This window comes from Schistocerca piceifrons, chromosome 6, assembly GCF_021461385.2.
Source record: "Schistocerca piceifrons isolate TAMUIC-IGC-003096 chromosome 6, iqSchPice1.1, whole genome shotgun sequence".
Classification (NCBI taxonomy): domain Eukaryota; kingdom Metazoa; phylum Arthropoda; class Insecta; order Orthoptera; family Acrididae; genus Schistocerca; species Schistocerca piceifrons.
The window spans coordinates 308,464,641-308,479,362 of NC_060143.1; positions in this window are offsets into that span (position 1 = coordinate 308,464,641).

Sequence of the window (14,722 nt, forward strand, 5' to 3'; positions counted from 1 at the left end):
TTACTGTCCGAAAATCATTGGTGTGGGGGTAAGTTCAACCCATCAAAGACGTGGGGGTGGGGGTGGGAGTGAAAATATCCGTACTTTATTCATTTGAGAACGAGAACTCTTAGTGTGTTTCACGAAACATTACATATACTTTCAAACCTTTACGAAACTTTATCTCACTGACAGCCTCCACAAAATTATGAAAGCAAAAAATTTTATCCCATAGTACATTTTCTCTGTTCACGCAGTAAAACTGCCGCGTCTAGCATGACATTTTGATTTATTACTTCTTTACTACAAACTATATTAGAACACATTTTGCAGACGGTATTCACATACACCACTGAATCTATCAGCAAAATTATATGATTGTACGACATATAGTTCAGTAGAGAGGACATCGTAAATAGTGAGTTGCGCGAAAACTTGCGGCATCATGCATGACAATTTAATTTATTGCTTCTTTACTACTAACTCTATTCACAACACATTTCACAGACAGTCGCCATATATACCACTAAATGTACCTGTATAGTGACAGATTTGTACAGCATATAGTTCAGGAGATACGACATAATAAATATAAACTGCGTGAAATGAAACTGCAGGGAGAAATTTGCTACAGATACAGGTGAAATTTACGTACAAATACGTGTGAAATATGTTAAATATATCTGAAATATATTTTGCATGTGTGGACGTGGGTGGCCCTGTTAATGTGGAGAGACAAGGGGGAGAGGAGAAGTGGAAACAGATAGTGCGAGGAACAGATGGACGGAGAGAGGGTTGGAGGAAAAAGGACAGAGAGAAGGGTGAAGAGGAAATACACAGAGATTAATTAAGAGGAGGAGTTGACACACAAAGGGGAAGAGGAGATAGGGATAGAGATGGTGCAGAAGGAGATAAACAGACAATGGGGGAGGAAGAAATGGAGAGAAAAAAGGAAGAGGAGGAAATGAGAGAGGGATGGGGAGAAAATGGAATTAGAGGGAGAAGATGCAGATTGGCAGAGAGTAGTGGGTGGACGAGATGGACAGAGTGAGGGGGAAGGAGGAGACACACTAATGGAAGAGTGGAATAAATAAGTACCCACAGAGCCAGGTACTGAGATATTACACGTATGAGAACTGTAGAGTTATGATCCTTCATTTAATGTAAGGCTGTTTACAACATCTATGCCAACACCTCATTATTTCGGTTTCTTTTTCCACAAGTTGGGTATATTTCACATACATAGCGAAGGCCTACTTTACAAGTGAGAAAAAGTTATATTTTTGAGCATATAACTTTGTAGTATACATTAGTTGTACAGCAAATGCTGGGTCCTGGGGCGTTTATTATGATACTCGGTATTTCTACCGATTAATGCTTAATTACTTTGCCGACAGGCTATAAAGGTGGAAGCTGCGAGCCATGGATGCTAACGACAGTATCGTTCGCACTGCAGATGAAAGTAAAGAAATTCGTTTTTCGAGATAAGGTGCCAAATGACTACCATACACATCAAAGTGTTCCCCAATATCTTGTCACAATGAACCAAATGTCAATACAAAACATCAAACTCAAACACAAATATGTAAACTTTAGCGTGGCCCGGGTGAATACGAGCTTCATAAAGCTCGAAACTAATTATGAGGATATGGAAATATTTCAGAAGTGGCTGGTCGCAGTTATCAATATTTAAGAGGATAATTAAAATAAGAAATTTTAATTATGTATTTTATCCAACTGTGACAGTACGGAAAAATGACAGCTGCATCATTTTCGAAGTAGTGCGAACGATGTGTAATGCTTGCATCCCACCTTTTCGAAAGTACATGGGCACCTCGTGAGAAGAATTTCCTAATTTCGGATGCAGCTGCTCTTGGATCGCCGTAGTCATCTCTTCATCGTATCCGAAATACTTACTCCCAGAGCTTCTTTGAGCCTCCTAACACATGAAAATCATTCGTGCTGAGATCGGTTGATAAGGCGAGTATTTTCAAATTTCGTGTCCCGTAGTTTCCATGCCAGTATGGTGAATGAACAGAGGATTTCGAGCAGCTTACTGATTTTACACAAGTCCAAAATCTGCAGCCTGTCCCATTTATATTGACCGCCCCAAGTGACTCACATAAAAAATATAGGGCATTATTTGAAACAGACGTGCTGCTGTAGATATCTTCATAACGAACAGTTATCTGCTGGTTATGACCATCTGCTAGCTAAAGAACATTTGAATTAAAAAATTTTTTATTTTGTTTCTGGAGAAAAAGGTATTTGGGGGGTGGTCGAGATGAATGGGACAGCGTGTATCCAACTAGGGAACGGGATGAGTGCGTGTATGTGGCGGCACTCACCCTCCTCTGCAGCTCGTGCACGTCGAGGCCGATGTAGCCGACCGTCTTGCGCGCGGCGATCCACTGGGCCGTCTTGGCCTCGATGCTGCGGCGGTACGTCTCGTTGATGATGCGCAGCTTGTCCCAGTCGACCGGGTGCAGCTCCTTGACCAGCTCGCGCCGGCGCGCCAGCGTCTGCATCAGCAGCTGCGCCTCGCGCGACATGCGGCCGCGCTCCATGCTCAGCAGCTGCAGCGCCTGGTCCTTGTCCCGCAGAACCTTGCCCACGTGATACGCCAGCGTCTCGTACCCCAGGTGGCCGCCCGCTGCCGACACACCAAATCACATCTCTGCACCACTCCCACTTAACCCAAAAGTCACGTCAGAGGAGAAATCGGGGCAGAAACGGAGTTCTCCTCTTTCTCTGCCTCTTACTATCTTACTGTACTATGACCTTAAATCAGAGCCTCGATGTTAATGCGTCTATACACTGGTTCCCAACCTGAAGGTAATTAACCCCTGAAGGGAACAGTGTAATATTCTGAGAGGTAAAAACAAAAAAAGTTTAGTTGTTTTTAGGATACTTCAATACTTAACATGAAGCATCACAGATTAATGTCAGCGCGAGATAAACCAATGCAAATGCGAAATGTTAGTATACTTATATCCGGTGTAAGAGGCAGAATGTTGAATGGAAGCATGCAAACGCGCATGGCAGTGTGGAATAAGTTCCGGAAGTCAGTTTATCTGAAGGAGTTCCGCGCCTGTTGTACTGGTCAGTCAACACAGGGACGGTTAATGATGGTTTTGGATGATGTCGAGTTGTCGTCTGTTGTTATTTTATTTTATTTATTTTATTTACACGTCGAGTTCCGTAGGACCAAATTGAGGAGCAAATCTTCAAGGTCATGGAACGTGTCAGTACATGAACTTACAACATAAAAGTAATGACAGACAAAAATTAATGTTCATGAACCTGAGAAAAAGTCAGTCCGTAAGTTTAAGTAAACGCTATCAGCAATACGATAAGAATCAGCTTAATTTTTCAAGAAATTCCTCGACAGAGTAAAAGGAGTGAGTGACCCATGAGGAAACTTCAGTTTCGATTTGAAAGCGCGTGGATTACTGCTAAGATTTTTGAATTCGAGTGGGAGCTTATTGAAAATGGATGCAGCAGTATACTGCACACCTTTTTGCACAAGATTTAAGTAAATTCCGATCCAAATGGAGGTTTGATTTCTGCCGAGTATTAACCGAGTGAAACCTGCTTATTCTAGGAAATAAACTAATATTTGTAACAAGAAATGACAATAAAGAATATACATATTGAGAGGCCAATGTCAAAATACTCAGACTCGTGAACAGAGGTCGACAAGAGGTTCGTGAACTCACACCACTTATTGTCCGAACCGCCCGTTTCTGAGCCAAAAATATCCTCCTACACTCCTGGAAATTGAAATAAGAACACCGTGAATTCATTGTCCCAGGAAGGGGAAACTTTATTGACACATTCCTGGGGTCAGATACATCACATGATCACACTGACAGAACCACAGGCACATAGACACAGGCAACAGAGCATGCACAATGTCGTCACTAGTACAGTGTATATCCACCTTTCGCAGCAATGCAGGCTGCTATTCTCCCATGGAGACGATCGTAGAGATGCTGGATGTAGTCCTGTGGAACGGCTTGCCATGCCATTTCCACCTGGCGCCTCAGTTGGACCAGCGTTCGTGCTGGACGTGCAGACCGCGTGAGACGACGCTTCATCCAGTCCCAAACATGCTCAATGGGGGACAGATCCGGAGATCTTGCTGGCCAGGGTAGTTGACTTACACCTTCTAGAGCACGTTGGGTGGCACGGGATACATGCGGACGTGCATTGTCCTGTTGGAACAGCAAGTTCCCTTGCCGGTCTAGGAATGGTAGAACGATGGGTTCGATGACGGTTTGGATGTACCGTGCACTATTCAGTGTCCCATCGACGATCACCAGTGGTGTATGGCCAGTGTAGGAGATCGCTCCCCACACCATGATGCCGGGTGTTGGCCCTGTGTGCCTCGGTCGTATGCAGTCCTGATTGTGGCGCTCACCTGCACGGCGCCAAACACGCATACGACCATCATTGGCACCAAGGCAGAAGCGACTCTCATCGCTGAAGACGACACGTCTCCATTCGTCCCTCCATTCACGCCTGTCGCGACACCACTGGAGGCGGGCTGCACGATGTTGGGGCGTGAGCGGTAGACGGCCTAACGGTGTGCGGGACCGCAGCCCAGCTTCATGGAGACGGTTGCGAATGGTCCTCGCCGATACCCCAGGAGCAACAGTGTCCCTAATTTGCTGGGAAGTGGCGGTGCGGTCCCCTACGGCACTGCGTAGGATCCTACGGTCTTGGCGTGCATCCGTGCGTCGCTGCGGTCCGGTCCCAGGTCGACGGGCACGTGCACCTTCCGCCGACCACTGGCGACAACATCGATGTACTGTAGAGACCTCACGCCCCACGTGTTGAGCAATTCGGCGGTACGTCCACCCGGCCTCCCGCATGCCCACTATACGCCCTCGCTCAAAGTCCGTCAACTGCACATACAGTTCACGGCCACGCTGTCGCGGCATGCTACCAGTGTTAAAGACTGCGATGGAGCTCCGTATGCCACGGCAAACTGGCTGACACTGACGGCGGCGGTGCACAAATGCTGCGCAGCTAGCGCCATTCGACGGCCAACACCGCGGTTCCTGGTGTGTCCGCTGTGCCGTGCGTGTGATCATTGCTTGTACAGCCCTCTCGGAGTGTCCGGAGCAAGTATGGTGGGTCTGACACACCGGTGTCAATGTGTTCTTTTTTCCATTTCCAGGAGTGTAGAATGGGAAGAGTTATCCCAAAACATAATACCATATTACATAAGTGAATGAAAATAAGCAAAGTAGGTTAATTTACGTGTCGAAGTATCACTTACTTTTGATACCGTTCGAATAGTGAAAATGGCAGTATAAAGTCTTTGAACAAGATCCTGAACGTGGGCTTTCCACGACAGCTTACTATCTATCTGAACACCTAGAAATCTGAACTGTTCAGTTTCACTAATCATATGCCCGTTCTGTGAAATTAAAACGTCAGATTTTGTTGCATTGTGTGTTAGAAACTGTAAAAACTGAGTCTTACTGTGATTTAACGTTAGTTTATTTTCTATGAGCTATGAACTGAGGTCATGTACTGCACTATTTGAAACCGAGTCATTGTTGCACACAACATCCTTTACTACCAAGCTAATGTCATCAGCAAACGGAAATATTTTAGAGTTACCCATGATACTAGAGAGCATATCATTTATATAAATAAGGAACAGGAGCGGCCCCAACACTGATCCCTGGGGCACCCCCCACTTGACAGTACCCCACTCAGATCCCACATCACAGCCGTTATCAACATTGTGAATAATGACCTTTTGCTGTGTGTTGCTAAAGTAAGAAGTGAACCAATTGTGAGCTACTCCCCGTTTTCCGTAATGTACCAACTTCTGGAGCAATATTGTGAAATCAACACAGTCAAATGCCTTTGTTAAATCAAAAAATACGCCCAGCGTTCGAAACTTTTTGTTTAGCCCATCCAGTACCTCACAGAGAAAAGAGAAAATAGCATTTTCAGTTGTCAAACGACTTCTAAAGCCGAACTGTAGATTTTATACCAAATCGTACGATATAAAATGATCAATTATCCTTACATACACAGCCTTTTCGATAACTTTTGCAAACACTGATGGAATCGAAATAGGTCTAAAATTATCTACATTATCCCTTTCTCCCTTTTTATAAAGCGGCTTTACTACTGAGTACTTTAATCGCTCAGGAAACTGACCATTTCTATAGGAAAAATTACAAATATGGCTAAATACAGGGCTAACATGTGCAGCACAATACTTTAATAATGTGCTAGACACTCCATCATAACCATGAGAGTCCTTAGTCTTCAGTGATTTAATTATTGACTCAATCTCCCTCTTGTCTGTATCACAGAGGAGTATTTCAGACGTCAATCTCAGAAAGGCATTCGCTAAGAAATTTATATGATTTCCTGTGGAAACTAAATTTTCATTTAATTCACCAACAATGCTCAGAAAATGATTGTTAAATACTGCACATATATCTGATTTATCAGTAACAGAAATATTATTACTGCGAACATTGTGCTGCTGACCAAACACTTCCTTCACAACTGACCATATGGCTTTAATTTTATCCTGTGAATTAGTTATTCTATTTGCATACCACATACTTTTGCCTTGCTAATAACATTTTTAAGCACATTACAATACTGTTTGTAATGGGCTACTGTAGCTTGATTGTGACTACTTCTAACATTTTGATATGATTCCCGCTTTGTTCTCATATGTGTTCGACTGGAGACAGATCTGGTGATCGAGCAGGCCAAACATGTCGACACTCTGTAGGGCATGTCTGGTTACAACAGCGGTATGTAGGCGAGTGTTGCCCTGTTGGAAAACATACCTTGGAATGCTGTTCGTGAATGGCAGCACAACAGGTCGAATCACCAGATTTACGTACAAATTTGCAGTCAGGATCCATCGGATAACCATCAGAGTGCTTCTTCTGTCAGACAAATTGCACCTCAGACTGTAACCCCAGGTGTAGCTCACTGTGTGTACCGCGCAAGCAGGTGGGTTACAGGCCATCAATTGGCCTCCTTCTAACCAACACACTCGCTGGCACCGAGCCATAACCAACTTACATCAGAAAACACAACAGACCTCCACTCTGCCCTCCAATGAGCCTTACCTTGAAACCGCGTGAGTCATAATTGGCGGCTGTTCGGGATCAATGGAATGCACGCTACAGAGCGTCTGGCTCGGTGTTTTCCTTGGCGTAAACGATACGGTGATCTTTCCCGTCGGTAGTGCCAAGTCGCCATCCGGAGCCCGGTCTTCTAGCGACCGCACATGCTCGTGACCACGGCTGGCGGCAATCATACACAGTGGATACCTTCCTGCCACGTCTTTCTTCATTATCACAGAAGAAACATCCAGGTTCTCATACCCTATCACTCGACCCCATTTAAACTCAGTGAGGTGCTGATAACGACGTCTTTCTCGTCTGGAAGGTATTCTTGACTAGCATCAACTCACTGAGTCCAATCTCAAAATAACTAACGCTCACGACCGTTACAGTTTGCAAATTTGTTACTACCGCCCCCTTTATGCCACAAGCGCAAAATATGAATAGACTTCACCTTTCAGATGTAGAAATACGTCTACGAACTTCCGCTTACATCGCACCACTCCGTCTTGGGGTTGCGATTTTGTTCCCTGTTAATATAATTTTGAAAAATGTTTACTATTATCACTACGGACAAGTCACTAATGAAATAAATCGGAAGTGCAGGGACGCTGAGGCGAAATGACTCACTGAAAAATGTGAAGAAATCGCAAGAGATACATTTGGTGAAATTAGAAGCAAAGGTGATAACATGAAGAGTGCAACGGGAGCTCCAAAATTGGCTCTGAGCACTATGCGACTTAACTTCTGAGGTCATCAGTCGCCTAGAACTTAGAACTAATTAAACCTAACTAACCTAAGGACATCACACACATCCATGCCCGAGGCAGAATTCGAACCTGCGACCGTAGCGGTCACGCAGTTCCAGACTGAAGCGCCTAGAACCGCACGGCTACAAAGGCCGGCCGGGAGCTCCACCGTGCGGGGAGAGCCGAAAGGTGGAAAGAGTGCATCGAGGGCCTCTATGAGGGGGAAGACTTATTTGAGGACGTGATAGAAGAAGAAAGAGACGTCGGTATAGAAGAGATATTGAGTCGAGTATTACAAACTGAATTTAAAGAGCTTTGGAAGATTTAAAATCAAACAAGACAGAAGTGATAGATAACATTCCACCAGAATCTCAAAAATCATTCAGGGAAGTGGCAACAAAATGACTATTCACATTGGTGTGTAGAAAGTGTGAGTGTGGCAATATACCATCTAACTTTCGGAAAAGCATCATCCACACAATTCCGAAGACGGCAAGAGCTGACAAGTGCGAGAATTATCGCTCAATCAGTTTGTAACCTCATAAGAATAATCTAGAGAAGAAAGGAAAAGAAAACTGAGGATGTGTTAGATGGCGAACAGTTTGGCTTTAGCCAGTTCTGACATTGCGAATGATAATGGAAGAAAGACTAAAGAAAAATCAAAACACGTTCACAGGATTTGCCGACCTGGTAAAAAGCGTTGGACAACGTCAAATGGCGCAAGATGTTCGAAATCCTGAGAAAATCAGGGATACGCTGTAGGCAAAGAAGAGTAATATACAATATGTAGGAAAAAAAGCAGGAGGGAATAATAAGAGCGTAAGATCAAGAAAGAAGTTGCTCGGATTAAAAAGGGTTTAAGATAGGGATGTAGTCTTTCGCCCTTACTGTTCAATCAAAATAAACCATGACAGACAGAACAAGAAGGACATGAAATGCAGACAAAAAACAGGCAAAAAGGGCATTCATCACCAAGAGAAGTCCTTAATTTGAGGAAGAAATTTCTGAGAATGTACTTTTGGAACACAACATTGAATAATAGTGAAACATGGACTGTGTAAAAACCGGAACAGAGGAAAATTGATGCATCACAGATATGACGCTACAGAAAAATCTTCAAATTATGGTAGGCTAATAAGGTAAGAGGAAAGAGGAGGTTTCCTGCAGAATCGCCGGGGAAAGAAATATAATTAAAACACTAGCAGGAAGAAGGAACAGGATTGTAGGACATCTGTTAAGACATCACTGCGTAGTTTCCATGGTACTAGAGGGCGAAGTAGAGAGTAAAAACTGTAAAGGAAATCTGAGTTTGGAATACATCCAGCAAGTAATTGAGGAGTAGTTTGCAAGTTCTATTCTGAGATGAAGGGGTTGGCATAGTAGAAGAATCGTGGTGGGCCACGTCAAACCAGTCATAAGACTGATTACTCAAAAAAAAGTAAATAAAATTTTTTAAAAAATACTGACTTTGAACCGCGGTTGAAATCTAAGTCAAGTTGATTGACTAATTGACTAAAAAAATTCGTCAATCTAAATCAAAAGTAAAAAAAGACGATATTTGCTTCTGGTTATTATGGAATCGCCATTGTTTGACGAAATTCGATTTGTAAAAGTGTCATAATTGTGTTTAGCGTGAGTTCATTTAACGTCTCGAAGGAACGATGATCATAACCCGACCTTTGTTGTTCGAGACTGTGCTATTCATTCCCCATGCAAATCTCGCCCGGTCAGCGCCGGTGTTGTAACTGAAAATCTCTGCGAATGTGGTTGGGAAAGGTTATCTCGTGCACTCTGCGCCCCTGATATGAGACCACTATTCTGAACTTATTCCTAAAGTTGAAAACAATCTGTGCAGAGAACAGTCGAAAGGTTAACTGTTCTGATAGTGTTTTGTTCAGCATATTACTACTAAACTATAGAGATCCAAACTATGCAGGGAAATTGGTGACATATAACTGAAAGATGTTAAGAGAAAAGAAGAAATGGAAAACAGGAAGAGAAATGAGTAAGTCAACATCGCAGTAGCGGGCGGTATTGGCCTTGGAATGTACGTCGAGTCTACACCTCACGGCTATTCGCCTACAGTATGTTACCGTTTTCACTTCTATGTAGTCTCGCAGGTATGGCTTAGACTCTGAAGGTCAAGAGCCTTTATTCCGCCTACAGGGCTTTTGCTAGTACTCACTATGGGAAATTGTGCTTTTTTTTAGGTAGCGTTTTTTAAGTGTGAGAATTGCCAAGTATGTGGGCACTTAGCCATGAAGGTATGAGTTCGGCTCACGCACAATATCGACACTGCTCCTATTCCGTGTTTGGAACACGAGGCAAACTGGCAAGTCCAAGCAGACACCTTTCCTTATATTCTACGAGGAGTATGTTTTACTTGATTTACAAGGTTGTTAATTAAGTGCCATTCTTCATGGTCTCGCATATCCATGTAAAGACCTGAAGTTAACAGTATTTTCTCTTTGACTGTGTGAATGATGCGAGCGGAAGAAAATTTGTGTTCTGGAGTTCTTTCGTCCATTCACTCGAAGATACTGGTCTTCCTGAGCTTCAGTCGCTGGTAGTTTTGAAATTCCTCCAGTTTATTATTCTCGGCAGACTAGGTCGGTTGTGACATAGAGGGGCAAATACAATATCCCACCCACCATGTTTCCTTCCTTGTATTCAGTTCGTATCTGGCGCGGACCGAGTCGGCACTGTTCGTAAGCACATAGCTCCCTACACCCAAACACGTTCGTCAGCCTCTCTATGTCCTGTGAACCGGTAGGCTGTGCGCGGGTAATAGATTAAGTGAATGACTTGTGTTAGATCTGTACGTCTGCGACAGCAAATGGTTCGACCTACCTTCGTTCCTTACTAAGTGTTCAGTCCGATCGTGGAATTAAGTCATGATCTGAGCTGAACTGAGAGATTAGTTCTATCATAGAACGAATCGTTATACTGCTCATATGATAATTTAAAGTATTTTAACACGCCTTTAGGTCGCTTCCTCGTAAGTTTGTTTGATACAAATTTTGCAATTGAATTAAAACTAAATTCTCGATGAGCTAAAGACTTGTCTGGTGTACGAATGATTCAAATGGCTCTGAGCGCTATGGGACTTAACATCTGAGGTCATCAGTCCCCTAGAACTTAGAACTACTTAAACCTAGCTAACCTAATGACATCATTCACATCCATGCCCGAGGCAGGATTCGAACCTGCGACCGTATCAGTCGCGCGGTTCCGGATTGAAGCGCCTAGAACCGCTCGGTCACACAGGCCGGCTACGAATGGTTCGCGGGAAGTACGACAGCTGGTAAGTCCCGTTGTGAGCTCGAATCTCCCTAATTTTTACATTGATGGTCTTTTAGTGAGATAGTTAAAGGACTAAACAACATATCGCTTAACTCAGCTGAAGAGAAACTGAAATAATCCTGAAATTTACCACATATATCTGTTATAATCCCATCAAAATGCTATAATCGACTGAAAAAAATTGACACATACAAGACTAAACAGCAGAAAATAATTATTTAAATAAAATATATTTATTTATCATTTTTTAAAAGGAGTAAAAAAGTATAAAATAATTTGTCCTTGCACCATACAGATTCCTAATTCCATGCAGATAGTTCTGAAAACTGTGCTTGCGAATTTGTAATAGTCATGAAAATACTTGTATAATTTAAAATGAAAAGCTTTCGGCGCATGCGTTGCATAGTTGATGGATGAAAAGTTCACTTTCTTACTATTAGCTTTTGCATGCATTGCACATTTTTAATTTTAAATTCTACAAGTTTTTCATAGCAATTAAAAATTCACAAGCAAATATCTTCAGGAGTATATACTTGAGGTTAGGAATCTGTATGAGGCAAGGAGAAATTATTTTATACTTCTTACGCCCTCTTAAAAACATGTAAAACAAAAAAAAAGATTTTTATTTAGATAGTTAATTTAATGATTAGCGAAATAATTATGTGACAATAAAGAAACGAACAGTGTAATTTTATTTTTACAGTATTTTTATTCTTTTGTAAGAGAACAAACAAGAAAGAAATCAAAGTCTGATTTGTGTAGACGATCGTACCAGCCGGGGGAGATCAGCAACAAATTTTAAAAATATTTTTACGACGTAACAGAAACTGTTGCCTTTATGATTGCCGCCTCATTAATACGAGATGCAATCCAGCATGTGTGACTGTCCGCTATAACCACAAGCTTCCGCAAGTGATGAGTATTTGTTAAATGTTGACATCGTTTACTGGTGTTTAGAGGAACAGCAGCCGCTGCGTTTTCTATCACCGTATCTTCAATAACACTTTGTGCGCTATTGTCACCACAGATTTCGATTATCACTTTAATTATGCACTACTATTTCTGAAAATTACAGCACCAGTAACGAGACATGTGACTACAATGAAATTTAGTCGACATAACACCATACCAATGATTAGAGTTGCAGAAATGTACATGCACGTCGACCGTGAGAACTTTGTACAGTGTGGAGCCGCTGCGTCCTTCAGGGCCACTAGACGTGGCGGGGAATCAAATGGGTCCTGGGCATGCTGATGGGGAACGCACTGCCGCGCGGTTTGTAGACGCGTTCACAAAGCGTCGACAGCGGTTATGGGAGGACCAGAACGCTCGAGCTGCCGACCGACAACATGAATGATCCGTGAATGGAGTGTCAGGTGAACGTGCAGGCCAGATAGGTAGTGGTACTCGTCATTCTTCGAAGAAGGCTTGCACATTTCTCACAACATGTGGCCATTGTCCTGCTGAAATATAACAAGTGGAATTGCCTGGAGAGCTGGCATTACCTCGTAATCTAAACCGTCCCTAACGTAGCGGTTGCCATTCATTCAGATTTCCTTCAGTACGTAGAAGGCGACGTCAAATGTTAAAGCCAATGGCGGCCTTATTCATCACACTTGGCGTTTGCCAGGTGTGCCACTCAACAATAGTCTGCCCGACTGCGTCCATCACGATAGGTGCCAATACTGTAGGACGGGTTGATGCGGGGCTCGTCGCAAAACAATAAATTTTTCACCTCTACACTCCAGTGACGGCGGTCAAATGCACCGCAGTCTGAGGAAATGATAGTTTCTGGTCAATGGAACCTGACGCTATGGCATACGTGCCAACTGTTCAGTCCTCAGCAGACTGCACCATGGACACAGGCAAGTCCACCCCCGTCGTAGAGCTCCAGAACAAATATGACACTGTGGACGAAACTTTTCTGCCGGTTGCGACCATCCAAAAAGGTTGCGGTCTTCTCGGAGCGCGGTCACAGTGTGTGACCCAGTGCCCGTTCATTGCTGTGTACGACCCTCTTCTATGCATTGGTTCCACACTGGCGTCACTGTCATAGCAGCGGGCCCTGTACGAGCTGCAATGTCAAGCATGGAGAAACCCGTTTCCCAGAGAACGATCATTCCGTCCCGTTCGAAATCACTCATATGCTGATATTGCACCCTTTGATGTCAACGGGACATGCAGCCACTAGCTTGCAAGTGTCCACTTGGTTTGACGGCTCTTTTCCGACTCAGCAGGACCTAACAATTAACTGTCCTCGCTTACAAAATAGCACGCTGCTACAACTATGTGAACGCCAGTAAACTGCCTAACGTGCTCCAGTAAATTACCACGCCGTTTTCATTGAAATACCGCAACCGATTTTCTTCCCCATTCATGAAACACTGCAACTTTTGCTCCATCTCTATTAAGCTCGATGTCGACGGGACGTTCAACCCTAATTTACTTCGTTCCTTACGTTATCATCATGTTCTCTTTTTGCGCCATTGCTTATTTAAGCCAATTTTTTGTGATATAGGACGAAAAACACAAATAAACAGAGTCACGATATACGTCGGTACGTTTTCTCTTGGTCGTTTTACATTTTTCTCTGGACTCAATATATTGGCGATCTACACTCGGCGTCGTGGTAGTGTGACAGAATCGACCACTGTCCATATACCAGTGGCCCAATGTGGTATCATAAATTGCCCGAATCCAAAAGAGCACAAACTGGGGAGGCACTTAAAATTAAAATCACTTCTTGTAAACAAATTCCTTTATTCCCTGAATCAATTCTGTGCTCCTTAAAGTTCCTGCCCTAGACTACGAAGCAAAATTATACTTGGCAATAAAAAATGCCAGCCATTATGAGATGCAGATTTTTTAACAAGTGAAAGACGGCGTAGGTATACAGTATGAAATATCCTGTCTTGCACATCAAAAATCGTGCGTTAAAAGCATATAGATTGCCCAGTCAAATTAATGTGTCCACCTGTCAAAAGCCTGACCAACCACCGTTTAAGGCGTGAAGTGCAGCGAGACGTGCAGGAAGACAGTCAGTGAGGTTCTGGAAGGTACAGACAGAGATGTGGAGCCATAACCACAACAGTGCCGTGGCTGGCTGTGCTAGGCATCTCGGTTGATGGTCTGCGGTGCGAACAGCCTGATCGAGGTGGACCCACACTTCCTCGATTGGGTTTAAATCTGTGGAGTTTGGTGGCCAGGCTAGTACGGTAAAGTCACCCTGGTGCTCGTCGAAACAAGCACGGTCTCTGTGAGCTGTACGACACATTGGATTTCCCTACTGGTAGGTGCCATGGTACCAAAGAAAAACAAACTGCATATTGGGGTGGACTTAGAATAGATGCGTACTTGTGTTGGTCTGTTGTGCCTTCCAGAATAACGGGATCACTCCTTGTCCCCAGAGAATAACGCTCCCTTCTGCCTCGATCCTTCCGGCGACTGTTGCACATCGTTTGCTTTCGGACGTTTCACGCCGATGGAATGTTGTTGTTGTTGTGGTCTTCAGTCCTGAGACTTGTTTGATGCAGCTCTCCATGCTACCCTATCCTGTGCAAGCTTCTTCAT